We start from the raw sequence: 14,548 nt of genomic DNA, 5'->3' as shown, positions 1-14,548 counted from the left end.
ATGTAGTATTTTTTAAATAATAAAACACCAGCCAAGAGTGTTTAATATCTTCCTCAACCTGGGTAATGCAGTTATAAGTACTTTCAACTTTTAGCCACACAGCTGTGCTGTCTATTATGCTTTTTTTTTTAGGAAAAGAAGAAGGTCGTTATGTTAGGCAGGGTAGAGAGCAGACCAAGGCAGGGAGGGGGGGCAGACATGTCTCACCCACTGACCCAGTAGCCCTGAGCCCAAAGTCCTCAAAGATTTGGGCTCCTATCACTTGAGGGGGAATGTTGTGGTGGACTAAGTGACCAGAGGGAAAATAAAGGCAGGGCCCTCACCATCACAATCTAACAAACACTTAATACAGGGGCTAAAAGCAAAAGCCCACAACCCTGAGCCTGGTCTGAAAAGGCTGCCAGGAGTCCCAAACAACAAGTGAAACTACGACAGTGTAGGAGGCAGGGAGCCCTGGAAAGTCTGTGTGTAATGTCTCCACTGGCTGGGAAAAGGAGAACCTTGAGGCTGTATATTCATCCCAAGGCCTGCAAGGTAGAAAGGGAGGGGCCCACAGCGTCCAAAGGAAAACACCCATGAAACAACTTTGGTTAATGGCTTGCCTCCCGCCATGTCTGCAAAATGAACAAATAGAGTCTGGAGCAAGATGAGGATTCAGCTAACAGACCCCCACCCATACCTACACTGGGGGAGTCACATCTCTCCAGGGGATACCAGGACCACCTTTACGTGCTACTCAAAATGTAACTCCTTTGCCCCCACCCCATCAGCTATGTAAGTCCTCAGAACAAAGGACTCACTCTCTTCTCTTGGCCTTGTGACTCTCTTGCCACATGGAGCACGCCTGGTCAGGCAGCCTCTGGCTTGGGGGGACCCAGGCCACCTCTTTCAGCCATGAGGCCTGTACTTTACACCCATACTTTGCTCTCCTATTAGAACTTTGCATTAATACACTTTGCATGCTGCTGGTAGCCTCAGTGGCCTGTACATCTGTTTTTGATTTATTTTTTCATTGTTGTTCAAGTACAGTTTTCTCCATTTTTCCCCAACCACTCATCCCCACCTCCCACCTTCAATCCTACCTGCTTTGGTTTTGTCCACGTGCCCTTTATACATGTTTCTTGACAACCCTCCCCCACCTTATGGCCTGTAATTCCTCACTGTGTCTGCAAGAAGAACCAAGTTCCTGGGAGTATCTCCCGAAACAATTATATGGTAAATTCACAAATCTAGCTCCTTCTCCAACCTAGCCTCATTAGAGCATTATAAATGTTATTTTAGAACGTTGTGAGCTGCTACACATATAGGTCAGCAAAGTCTTCTTTTTCTTTTTGTTTTTGAAATATATTTTATTGATTATGCTATTATAGGTGTCCCATTTCCACCCCTATCTTCCGCTCCACCCTGCACACCTTCTCCCTCTTGCATTCCCCCCCTTTAGTTCATGTCCATGAGACGTACATATAAGGTCTTTGTCTTGTCCATTTCCCATACTATTCCTAACTTCCCCCTGTCTATTTTCTACCTACCATCTATGCCACTTATTCTCTGTACCTTTTCCCCATCTCTCCTCCTCCCACTCCCCCACTGATGACTCTCCATGTGATCTCCTTTTCTGTGATTCTCTTCCTGTTCTAGTTGTTTGTGCTGTTTTTTAGGTTCTGTTGTTAATAGGTTTAAGTTTGTTCTCATTTTAGTGTTCATATTTTTTATCATCTTTTTCTTACATGAGTCCCTTTAACATTTCATATAATAAGGGCTTGGTGGTGATGAACTCCTTTAACTTGACCTTATCTGGGAAGCACTTTATCTGCCCTTCCATTCTAAATGAAAGCTTTGCTGGATAGAGTAATCTTGGATGTAGGTCCTTGCCTTTCATGACTTAAAATACGTCTTTCCAGCCCCTTCTTGCCTGCAAGGTTTCCTTTGAGAAATCAGCTGATGGTCTTATGGGAACTCCTTTACAGGTAACTATCTCCTTTCCTCTTGCTGCTTTTAAGATTCTTTCCTTATCTTGAATCTTGGGTAATGTAATTATGATGTACCTTGTTGAGTCCAACTTCTTTGGGACTCTCTGAGCTTCCTGGACTTCCTGAAAGTCTATTTTCTTTGTCATATTAGGGGAGTACTCCATTATTTTTTAAAATAAGTTTTCAAATTCTTGCTCTTCCTCTTCTCCTTCTGGCACCCCATGATTCCGACTTTCGAATGTTTAAAGACGTCCTGGAGGTTCCTAAGTCTCTCCTCACTTTTTTGAATTCTTGTTTCTTCATTCTGTTCTACTTGAATGTTCCTTTCTTCCTTCTGCTCCAAACCTGTGATTTGAGTCCTGGTTTCCTTCCCATCACTACTGGGTCCCTGTGGATTTTTCTTTATTTCACATAATGCGGCTTTCATTGCTGTCGGGGCTTTTTTATGCTGTTGAAGTACCCAGTGAGTTCCTGGAGCATCCTGATAACCAGTGTTTTGAACTGTGCATCTCATAGGTTGGCTCTTTCTTCATAGCTTAGTTGTATTTTTTCTGGAGCTTTGAACTGTTCTTTCATGTGGACCAGTTATTTTTTTCGTCTTGGCATCCCTGTTATGTAATAAAGGGCAGAGGCTTAGGTATTTACAGGAGTGGGGTAACCCATGTAGCTGTGTTGTGACGCTGTATGTGGGGGAGTCATCCAAGAGGGAACAGTGCCACTTGGTCCACTCTCTGCCGGATTTCAGTCACTTCACCTGCTACCCACAATCAAATTAGATCCTTCTGGGACTGATTCCAGGGTGGGTGGGTTTGTGTACATTCTAGGACCCTGTGGGACTCTCCAATGAACTCTCTTGTCAGGCTGGGAGTTTCTCCTGCTGCCACCTCAACTCCCACAGGTGTTTTCAGTCAGAGGCTTTGAGACTTTATTTCCCCACACTGGAACCCTAGGTTGTGTGGTCTGTCTTGCTCCCTAGTTGTTCCTCCCAGTTTATCTGCACACAAATGTGAGACAGCCCAGTCTGTCAGCCACCACCTTGCCCACTTGAGTCCTCCAGCTGCTGCCTTCCCATGAGTCCTCTCTGCCCCTCCTTCCAGTCTGGATGAATGTTTCTTCTTTAACTCCTTGGTTGTCGGACTTCCATACAATTCAGTTTCTCTCATTTCTGGTTGTTTTTTTGTTTTTACTTTTGTTGTTGTCCTTGCTTTGGTTGTGCCAGGAGGCAAGTGTGTCTACCTACGCCTTCCTTCTTCTTTTTCCTGGATTTAATGCATTGCTTATTTATTACCACTGAACTCATGGCCAACAACACTGTAACTCATGCCTGAACAAAGCTTATTTACACATGCATTTCCTCTGTAAGGCAACTACTGTCTATTTGTGCTTAGCAACACTAGACAGCTCCTTAGCACTATGCTTCTGGGATATTTTAAACATCAAAATTACCAATAAAGAGCACAATGATGTGAAAAATGGGGCACTAAATACACCACAAAAGCGACACTTGGGTATAGTGCAAGAACTGAAACAGTGAGGCAGAGTCACCTTGTTCAACCTCAGCACAAAAGGCAGGGTAAGCTGAGATATCCATAACTGGACTTCAACTACTTCAGAATACATCAATTTCAAAAATAATTCTTAAGCACTTGCTATGCAGCAGGGACATATGGAGCATAAAGTAGTGGGGGAGAGAAAGGTCATCACTGTCTTCTGAGTTGAAAACTTTGCCTTCGTCATTCGATTCCACAAGTTTACTGTTTTCATTGTTGCACCTATCTTACTTTCTTAGTACAGCAACTTATTTGGGTTGAACTCGGGGAAAGGGAATTAGTTTTCCTTTGTGTAGAGAGCTGAGAGAGGGGGGGCAGGGCAAGGAGAACATCCCTATGAACCTACTCCAGGTGGCAGCAGCTGCACATGTGGAAATTTTTATAAAATAAAGTGAGATGGAAGAGCAGGAAAAGGTAAAAATAGTGGGACCAGGAAGAGCACACTGTGGGACTGCTGCAGTCTTCCTACCTGAATTAGGCTGGCTGGTTGCTTCTCTAGATTCCCATCTACCTTGTCACCCATGCATAGCAGCCATGTGGTTTGGGGTAGGTTGACTCCACTCTCATCTGTACTTTGAACCTGATGGGCCTAAGGCGAATATGAAAAGGCATCCTTTGACAATGTGACAGGCTGAAGGGTGGACTGGTAACCTATAATTTAAGCCAAATCATCACATAGATCCCGCTTATTCTACCTCAGACTGATGGTTTAGGGCTAGGCATCTACTCTAAGGTGGTTCAGTGCATATGAAGCCTGACCGTTGTGTATGATTGTAGGGAAAAGAGATGCTCCTTCTTGTCCTGAATGTTATGGTGTGAGGTATAAAGCTCGAAACAATTAAAGCTATTTTTCAACACCAGAGAAGCAAACTGAGGATGAGGTTATACATGCAAGAAGGCAGAGAAATTATATACTTGAAATTTGTTAAGAAGTTAGATCTTAAGAGTTCTCAACACAAGAAAGACTAAAACTGTGTGAGGTAATGGACATGCTCATTAACTTGATGGTCATGATCACTTCACAACACACACATGAATCAAAACATTGAGTTGTAGACTTTAAATATATAAATTTTCATTCATCAATTATACCTCAATAAAGCTGAAAACAACAACAACCAAAACAAACAAACAAACTGTGTTTTAAAAAGGCAGGGAAAACAGACCCACAGAAGACACCAAGTTAAACTCTAGTTAAAGCCTGAGTGACCCTGACTTCTCAGTTATGTCAGGCCATAAATTTCCTTAATCCCCTTAGGCTAACAAGAGAATTCTTTCTTTTCTTTGTGAGAGAAACATCCTCTCTGTTGTACATGAACCTCGGGGAACTTACCTAATTGTGACTCTTACTTGCAACAGTTCTCTTTACTTCTCTTCCCTTTACTCTTTAAAATTGGTTTCTTGCCCTTTTGCTTTTTCTGTTGTGTCTTCATTCTGTTAAACTCTTACACTGTCTTGCTGTTTATCTGTGACATCTGTACAATCCCTTTCTTGAACTCTTTTCATGTGTTTCTAACAAACCACTTGTAAAGAATCAAACTGCTAGTTCGGGTGTTGGGTAAATGAGTAACTCTGGAAATAGTCTCTGATCTTCCTTGTTTTCTTTAGTTAAATGGAGACAAAAATGCATACTTTCAGTGTTTTCAGAGAGATGAAAAAACAATCTAGCACCAGCATATAATAAACCATAAAATGCTGCCACAATGACAGTTAAAAATAATAAAAACACAAGGCACTTATCATGGAGTTTCTCCTGCAACAGTAAGTTTGTTTCTTTTGTTAGTTCGTTCATTCATTCATTCATCCATTCCTTACATACTCAGCTTTTACTATTTGTATCATAAATATAGTCACTGAATGTTGTTCTAAATATATGAGAAGCAGCTGTGTCTCCTGGAACTTAAAACATAATAAATGTCTTCCTCTAAGCTTGTTCCTTTTTTGATATTTAATCACCTGGAGTCAAACTTCAGAAACCTTTCAAGCCTTTCTTTCTCAGCTTTTCAGGTTACCAAGTTATTCTTTTTAAAAATAATTTTTCCTACCACTGGTGGGTTTTGTCAACCTCCACATAGGATAAATATAGAGCTTTCCTATCTCCTAACACACATTCCTGTAGGTTTCCTAAACACACACTCTGTTTCAGCCACAGTGGGCTCAAGTTTAGGGAATAGTAATGTGCACTACTGAGACTCTCCTCAAGAAAGAACAGACCTTGCCCGGGCATAGCTCAGTGGACTGAGCACCAGCCTGCGAACTGAAAGGTCACAGGTTCAATGCCTGTCAAGACACATGCCTGGGTTGTGGGACAATGTTTCTCCCCCTCTCTCTAAAAATAAATAAACAAAAAATCTTTTTTAAAAAAGAAGAAAGGATAGACCTTAGTATCAAATGTGAGTTGGGTTCACAACCGAACTTAAGACCACACAAGCAGTTATGTAAACCTCCTGGGATCTCTCAGTTGATGAGATGAGATGGCTGTGTTGTCAGAATTAGTGGGCAGACCAGAGTGGTGGGTAGGTGAATGATGACAAAGCGGCTCCCTTTGTGCAAATTTGGAAGGTATGGGCATCGTGCCCCACCCCATCTGTGTCCCATCTCCTGATTATTTGACAGAAAAGTAATCTGACCCAAGAGTAAAGATGAAAGATTTTAAAAAGTAAAATTGTGTTAAATAGTAAAAGTGTTTAAGTTAGTATTTGATGATTTTCTAGTGTATTAACTAGATTTTAACTTTCTAATGGCATGCAAAAAGATTTTTTTCAAAGAAATTCAGCCAATGGGACCAGATGGCTACAGTCAGCTTTGTAAAGAAGAGGTTTAACAGGTCATTGCATCATCACATTTATAAATATTTATGTTAATGCCTTATAATCATTTATTTAAATTCTTTAATCATTAATTATTTTCATTGTTTCTGAGGATCTTTTCAAAAATCCTTTACTTATCCACATGTAAGAGGAAGTTTAACTGGTCAAGTCCACAGTAAACTACAAGTTTATAGGAAATTTCTCAACCTAGAAAGAAAGATTAAAAGAGAACTAGTGACTTTTTTTAGTAGGCAGAATTTCAGTAAAAGACAATGGGAGGGTGATTCCTTCTTACATCAGACCTGGCCACATCTATATACAAACTATGTTTTATCACAGGCAGGAGCAAATGATATGAAGAAATTTTAGCAGGATTAAAGGAAAAAATAATTCATATCACATGTCATAAAAAGTAGTATTAACCATTCTCCCTTTGAAATTCATGTTAGAAGTGCTGGCAGAGGCCACTGTTCCTTTGATGGGCTCTCCCCCTGCAGGTGCAAGTAGGTACCATATCTGAGTCTCCTGGACAACACCATCACCATTCACTCTGCCCTAGTGATTCCCCAACACTCCACCCCACCCAACTTGTGAGCAGAACCAAGACCCTAACAGCGGCTTTACCATACAAATGGCCTGTCTTGCCTCATGCAACAGACTTTCGCAAAATCTCTCAAATGTTCACAAACCCCAAACATGCAGAATTTGGCCTCAATGGGCCCTATACCCCTTGTGAAGTGGGCCCAGACTTGGCACTAGTGGCAGTCAGCATGCACGGCTTGGCCTCTCTCAGGCACCACCATGCCCAGCACAAAGGACAACCACCTACAAATCACTTTTTAGGTCATACCAGTGGCCCCAAACAAGACACAGGTGGTGGCTATTCCTGGCGTGCACCTCCCAAGAGGCCCAAGAATCAATACATCCAGTGCCCAACTTCATGACACACCAGAGCACCACTTCCACAAACAACACACTCAACAAGCAGACAGGGCAGACACTACAGTCCCATTAAAGTGAATCCTGCTCCACAGGGTAATAGGCCTTTGCAAAATACCTCCTCCACAATAGTCATGGCATCCTCAAAACCAATCATCCTGAAGGCGAATTCCCTTCCACTGATATGCCAACAGCAAGCAAGGTCAACTACAACTGGGTCACACCTTGAGCACCTGGCTGAGGTGAACAGAAAAAATTTGCCACTTAGCCCCCACAGGACACCTGCTACATGAGGCCACCCTACCAAAACTGGGAGATATATGAGTCCTACCAAATATATATAAACAGAGAAGCAGCCAAAATGAGGAGAAAAAAACAAATATCTGTCCCAAAAGAAAGTAGAGAATGCCAAAAAAGGAACTAAAAAATTGGAGACAAGCAAACTACCAGGTACAGAGTTCAAAACACTGGTAATAAGGATGCTCAATGCTCTCAGTGATAACTTTAACAAAGAGATATATAACTAAAAAACTTCATCCGCCCAGGAGCATGGGGTCCCCACCCCTTGCAGGGATCCCCAACCCAAAGTGACAGAGAAGAGGAGCCCGCACAGCATTGATGGTGGAACTCAGTGGAGATTCAGTGAGCATGGGGGACAAGTGAGTCTCCTACAGTCCCAGATGCCACCTTCCCAGGGAAGAGCACACCTGCTGTTACAGCCTGGGGAGTGCTGCCTGGTCCCTGTCTGCTGGCAAGGCCACTCTGCTGTGCTGGGGTCTTGAGGAAGGATCTGCTGGCTACACCCATCAGTGACAGTTAGGCCCTTCTTTTTCTGGGGAGACTCTTAGCAGAGACTCAGTGACTGAACTCTGTGGCATTGTAAATGGAACCAACCTTTTCAACCTCAAGTGCACATCCAGCACCCCTGACCCCACCTGTTGAATCACTTGGCCAGCCTAGCCCTCTGAGTTCAGCTGCACAGAGGAATCAGAGTGCCATACAGAGCTGGGAATTTTGGGGCATGTGTCCTGGGGAAGATTTTGTCCAGGAATCAAACGAGCAGGAGCTGGGAAGTGTAATTACATTACAAGAGGGCCACTCCTACCTCCCCTGTAGGCTCATCATGTGCTACCCTGGGGAGAAGAAGTGCTTACCCCTCACCTACAGGCCTGCAGGCAACACCCACAAGGGGAGTCTGTTTGGATCTACCCAAGTCCTAGAAATACCACCATGCTTAGCTCAGTTCCACAGGGGGAAGAGAGACCTGCTCAGAGCTGAGATACTGAGTGTGAGTCTGATGCAGGCAACTGTCTGGGACAGGAGAAAGTGCTTAGCCCAATAATGCAGGCTTGGTCAGCATCACCCTCAACAAGAGACTATTTTGATCTGTCCTTCAAAGCCCAGAGGCTTTGCCAAGCTGAGCTGGTTCCTGCAGAGGGGACAGTTAGCTGCATCCATCCTAAGCCAGTGGCATTCCCTCCTGGGTAAACTAGAGTTGGAGACTCTAGGAGAGACTGAGTGACTTAGCTTTGGAGTACAGGCTATTTTCCTGTCACTGGACACCTGACTTCATGACCCCCAAGTAGGGGACCCACTAGCCCCATCCTTCTGATCCCAGGTACCCAGCCCTACAGAGCTTACAGTCTGTGGAAGGGTCTGTGAGTTGCGGCCACCCTGGGAAAGCATCAAGTGTAAAAATGTCCACATCCCAGAGATACCAGAAGAAGAGAGTGAGCAAGGGATAGAGAATCTGTTTGAAGAAATAATGGCTGAAAATTTTCTAACCTGGTGAAGGAAAATGTCATACACATTCAGGGGGCACACAGTTACAACCAAGATAAACCCAAAAAGCCCACACCAAGATACATCATAATTAAAATGTCAAAGATTAAGGACAAAGAGAGGCCCTGGCTGGTGTGGCTCAGTGGATTGAGTACCCGCCTGCAAACTGAAAGGTTGCTGGTTTGATTCCCAATCAGAGCACATGCCTGGGCTGCAGGTCAGGTCCCCAATTGGGGGGCACATGAGAGGCAACCAATCCATGTATCTCTCGCACATTGATGTTTCTCTCACTCTCTTTCTCCCTCCCTTTTCTTCTCTTGAAAAATAACTGAAATCTTAAAAAAAAAATACAAAGAGAGAGCTTTAGAAGAGCAAGAGAAAAGCAATTAATTATCTACAAAGGAGCTACCCTAAGGCTGTCCACTGATTTCTCAATAGAAACACTTCAGGCCAAAAAGGACTGGCATGAAATATTCAAAGTAATGAAAAGCAAGGACCTTGCCACTGAGACCAAGCAAGGCCATCAAAATTTACAGCACCAAGATGTGGAAGCAGTCCAAGTGCCCATCAACAGATGTGTGGATAAAATAACTGTGGAGAGGTGTAATGGGAGAAGCATAGGTAGATAGATACACTGTGCCTCCTTGAACAACAAAAAGAAGGACAAAACAAATTTAAAAACAAAAAAACAACCAGAACTGCCAGAAAAATCAAACTGTAGAGAAGTCTGACAACCAAGGAGTTAAAAAAGAAACATTCATACAGACTGGCAGGAGAGGAAGAGACAGGCAGTCAGGCAGAGAGGACTTGTGGCAAGGCAGTGGCTGTCAAAGCAGGTGGTCCCACATTTGTATGCAGGTAAACCAGGAGGAACAATTGGGGAGCTAGACAGACCATGTAACCCAAGTTTCCAGTGCAGGGAAATAAAGCTTCAATGCTTCCAACTGAAAAAACCTGTGGGTGTTGTGGCAGTGGAAGAGACTCCCAGCCTCACAGGTGAGTTCGTTGGAGAGACCCACAGGGTCCTAGAATATACACAAAACCACCCACCCAGGAATCAGCACCAGAAGGGGCCACTCTGCTTGTGGGAAGCAGAGGAAGTGACTGAAAGCCAGCCAAGGGCTGAGCAAGCAGCATTGTTCCCTCTCAGACCCCTTCTCCACATACAGGGTCACAATGCAGCCACATGGGTTGCTCCACCCTGGCAAATACCTAAGGCACTGCCCCTTAAAACCTAACAGGTACGCTGAGACAAAAAAAAAATAAGGTCCAAATAAAAGAACAGATCAAAACTCCAGAAAAAAATACAACTAAGCAATAAAGAGATAGCCAACCTATGAGATGCACAGTTCAAAACACTGGTAATAAGGATGCTCACAAAATTGATTGAGTATGGTCACACAATAGAGGAAGGAGTAAAGGCTATAAAAAGTGAAATACAGGAAAATGCACAGGGATTCAACAGTGATGGGAAGGAAACTGGGACTCAGATCAATGGTTTGGACCAGAAAGAAAAATAAACATTCAACCAGAACAGAATGGATAAACAAGAGTTTTAAAACATGAGGAGAGTCTTAGGAACCTCCAGGACAACTTTAAATGTTCCAACATCTGAATCACAGGGGTGCAAGAAGGAGAAGAGGAAGAGCAAGAAATTGAAAACTTATTTGAAAACATAATGAAGGAGAACTTCCCCAATATGGCAAAGGAAATAGGCTTCCAGGAAGTCCAGGAAGCTCAGAGAATCCCAAAGAATTTGACCCAAGGAAGCACATACCAAGACACATCATAATTACATTGCCAAAGATTAAAGATAAGAAGAGAATCTTTTTTTTAAATTTTATTTTAATCATTGTTCAAGTACAGTTTTCTCCCTTTTACTCCCATTCCAGCTCACCCACCCAACCCTCCCCACTTCCCTCCCATTCCCACCCTCCCCCTAGCTTTTGTCCATATGTCCTTTAAATTTGTTCCTGTAAACCCTTCCCATTCTCCCCTGAAATTTCCTCTTCTCTCCCCTCGGGTCACTGTCAGTCTGTCCCCTATTTCAGTGTCTTTGGTTATATTTTGCTTGTTTCTTTGTTTTGTTGTTTAGGTTTCTGTTAAAGGTGAGATTGTATGGTATTTGCCTTTTACTACCTGGCTTGTTTCGCTTAGCACAATGCTTTCCAGCTCCATCCATGCTGTTGCAAAGGGTAGGAGCTCGATAAGAAGAGAATCTTAAAAGCAGCAAGAGGAAAGGAGACAGTTACCTACAAAGGAGTTCCCATAAGACTATGCAGGGGTGCAGGATGGAGGGGAGTAAACAGGAGAAAAATGGGACAACTATAATTGCATAATCAATAAAATATATTTAAAAGAAAAAAAGCAACTATGAGACATTTACATAGTGGAATTCTATTCAGCCATAAAAAAAGAAGAAAATTTTACCCTTTGCAATAGCATGGATGAATCTGCAGACCATGATGCTAAGTGAAATAAGCCAGTCAGAGAAAGACAAATACCATATGATTTCACTCATATGTGGAATCTAACAAACAAAACAGAAAATCTCATAGATGAAGAACAGATGACAGCTAGTGGGGGGTGAGGGGAAGTTTCGGGGTGGAGGGATTGAGCAAAAAGGATATAGGAACTCATGAGCATGGATAACAGTGTGGTGACTGCTGAGGGGATGAGAGGGTGACTACAGGTGGCAACACAATAGCTATGGGCCAAATCTGGCCCTCCACCTTGTTTTATCTGGCCCAGAACATTGTTTCCACCTGGTGGCAGTGCTGAGCTCTTGCCTAACTGTTAAGGAGTAGTTACATTTGTAGGATCCTAAAATTACATTCGGCCCTTTGAAGGCAACTGTGAGGTTGATGTGGACCCTGGTGAAAATGAGTTTGACACCCCTGGTATATGGGGACTAAATGGTAACAGGAAAAATATGAAAAACATTGTATTTTTTAAAAGTTAAGGCAAAACAAACAGCTTCTTAGACAAAAAAAGCTAAAGGAGTTCATTGCCACCAAACTAGTATTACAACAAATGTTAAAGGGCCTGTTTTAAGAAGACAAAAAATCAGAGAGGAACAGAGATATAAAGAATAAAGTGGCAATAAATAAATACCTATAAGTAAAAACCCTATTTAATGAATTAAATACTCTAGTCAAAAGAAATAAGGTAGCAGAATGGACAATAAAACATGACCCATATATATGCTGTCTGCAAGAGACCCACCACAGAACAAAAGATACAACACAGGCTGAGAGTGAAGGGATGGAAAGAAGTATTCCATGCAAATGGAAATGAAAAAAATGCCAGTGTAGCAATACTAATATCAGAAAAAACAGACTTCAAAACAAAGGCCATAACAAGAGACAAAGAAGGTAACTACATAAAACTAAAGGGATCAATCTAACAAGAGGATATAAACCTTTAAAATATACATGGACCCAACATAGAAGCACTTGCATATATAAAGAAAATCTTAAGAGACAGACAGCAATACAGTCATAATAGGGGATTTTACACTCCACTGTCATCAGTGGAGGTATCTTCTAGACAAAAAATCAACAAGGGAACAGAAACCTGAAACAACACACTGCATGGAATGTAGTTAATTGATATTTAAACATTTCATCCCAAAACAGCAGATTATACATTCTTCTCAAAGATAGACCACATGTTAGGACACAAAATAAGTTTGAACAAATTCAAAAAGACTGAAATTACATGAACCATTTTCTCTCACCACATGGCATGAAACTAGAAACCAACTACAATAAAAAAATTCAAAACTGTACTTGAACAATGATTAAAATAAAATAATAATAATAATTAAAAAATTCAAGATTGTATGGCTCAGTGGGTTGAGTGCCAGCCTGGGAATCGAAGGGTCTCTGGTTGGATTCCCAGTCAGAGCACATGCCTGGATTGTGGGCCAGATCCCCAGTTGGACATGTGCAATAGGAAACCAATTGATGTTTCTCTCCTTCTCTTTTTCCTTTCCTTCTCCTCTCTCTAGAAATGAATAAATGAAATCTTTAAAAAACTCCTCAAAATCATTCAAACACATGTAGATTAAATAGCATGTTTTTAAAGAATGAATGGGTTAACAATAAGATCAAAGAATACAAAATTCTGACAAAAATAAGGATGAACATACAATAACCCAAAATCTGTGGAACACAGAGGAAGCAGTTCTGAGAGGGAAGTTCATAGCTTTTCAAGCCTATCTCAAGAGGCAAGAAAAATCTCAAATAAACAATCTAACCCTACTTCCAAAAGAACTAGAAAAAGAAAAAGAAACAAAGCTCAGAGTAAGTAGCAGAAGGAAGGAAATAATAAAGATCAGAGCAGAAATGACAAAGAGACTACAAAACAACACAAAAGAACAATGAGACCAAGACCTGGTTCTTTAAAAAAAGATAAAACAAAACTGACAAACATTTAACCACAGTCATCAAGGAAAAAAAAGGGAGAGAGAGAGAGAGAGAGAGAGGGAGAGAGGGAGGACCCCAATGAGTAAAATCAGAAATGGAAGAGGAGAAGTAACAACTGACATCACAGAAATACAAAGGGTTGTAAAAAAGTACTATGTGTGACTGTATGCCAACAAATTGGACAACATGGGCAAATGGGCAAATGGATAAAATCCTGGAAACATACAATCTTCCAAAACTGAATTAGAAAAAAAGTCAGAAAATCAAGTAATCAAAAAAGCTCCCAGCAAACAGAAGTCCTGGACCATATGACTACACAGTTGCATTTTTCCAAATATTCAAAGAAGAACTAATACCTATCCTACCCAAAGTGTACCAAAAAATTCAAAAGGAGGGAAGACACACAAACTCTTTTTACAAGGCCAACATTATCTTAATTCCAAGACCAACATTATCTTAATTTCCAATAAAGGCACTACAAAGAAAGAAAATTATAGGTCAATACCCTTGATAAACACAAATGTTAACATACTCAACAAAATACTAGCAACTAGATCCAGAAATACATCAAAAAGATCATACACCATGATCAAGTGGGATTTATTCTGGGGATGCAAGCTTGGAACAATATTAACAATGCAATAAACATGATATGTCACATAAACAAACTGAAAGATAAAACTCGAATGACTATATTGATAGAGGCAGGAAAAAGCAGTTGATAACATCCAGTACCAAATTATTATAAAAACTCTCAGCAAAGTGGAAACAGAGAAATCATACAACAACATAAAAAGGGCCATGTATGACAAACCCACTGGTTACATCATACTCAATGGGTATAAACTAAAAGTGTTTCCCCTAAGATGAGGAACAAGACGGGGATGTTCATTTTCACCACTCTTATTCAACACAGTACTGGCAGTGTTAATACTAGCCACAGCAATGGGACAAGAAGAAGAATAGAAGGCATCCAAATTGAAAAGGAGGATGAAAACTGTCATTATTTGCAGATGACATGACATTCTATATAGAAAACCTTAAAGACTCCACCAAAACACTACTAT

The 14,548-nt window shown here is 41.6% G+C and overlaps 1 protein-coding gene across 1 annotated transcript in view; it reads right to left on the bottom strand.

Moving 5' to 3' along the window:
* Positions 1 to 14,548, bottom strand: part of LOC114493998 (T-cell surface glycoprotein CD1a-like) — a 338,703-nt gene that overhangs the window by 322,508 nt on the left and 1,647 nt on the right.

The sequence above is a fragment of the Phyllostomus discolor genome, chromosome 4, assembly GCF_004126475.2.
Source record: "Phyllostomus discolor isolate MPI-MPIP mPhyDis1 chromosome 4, mPhyDis1.pri.v3, whole genome shotgun sequence".
Classification (NCBI taxonomy): Eukaryota; Metazoa; Chordata; class Mammalia; order Chiroptera; family Phyllostomidae; genus Phyllostomus; species Phyllostomus discolor.
The sequence above is the reverse complement of the archived record's forward strand: the minus strand, read 5'-3'. Positions and strand labels throughout refer to the sequence as shown.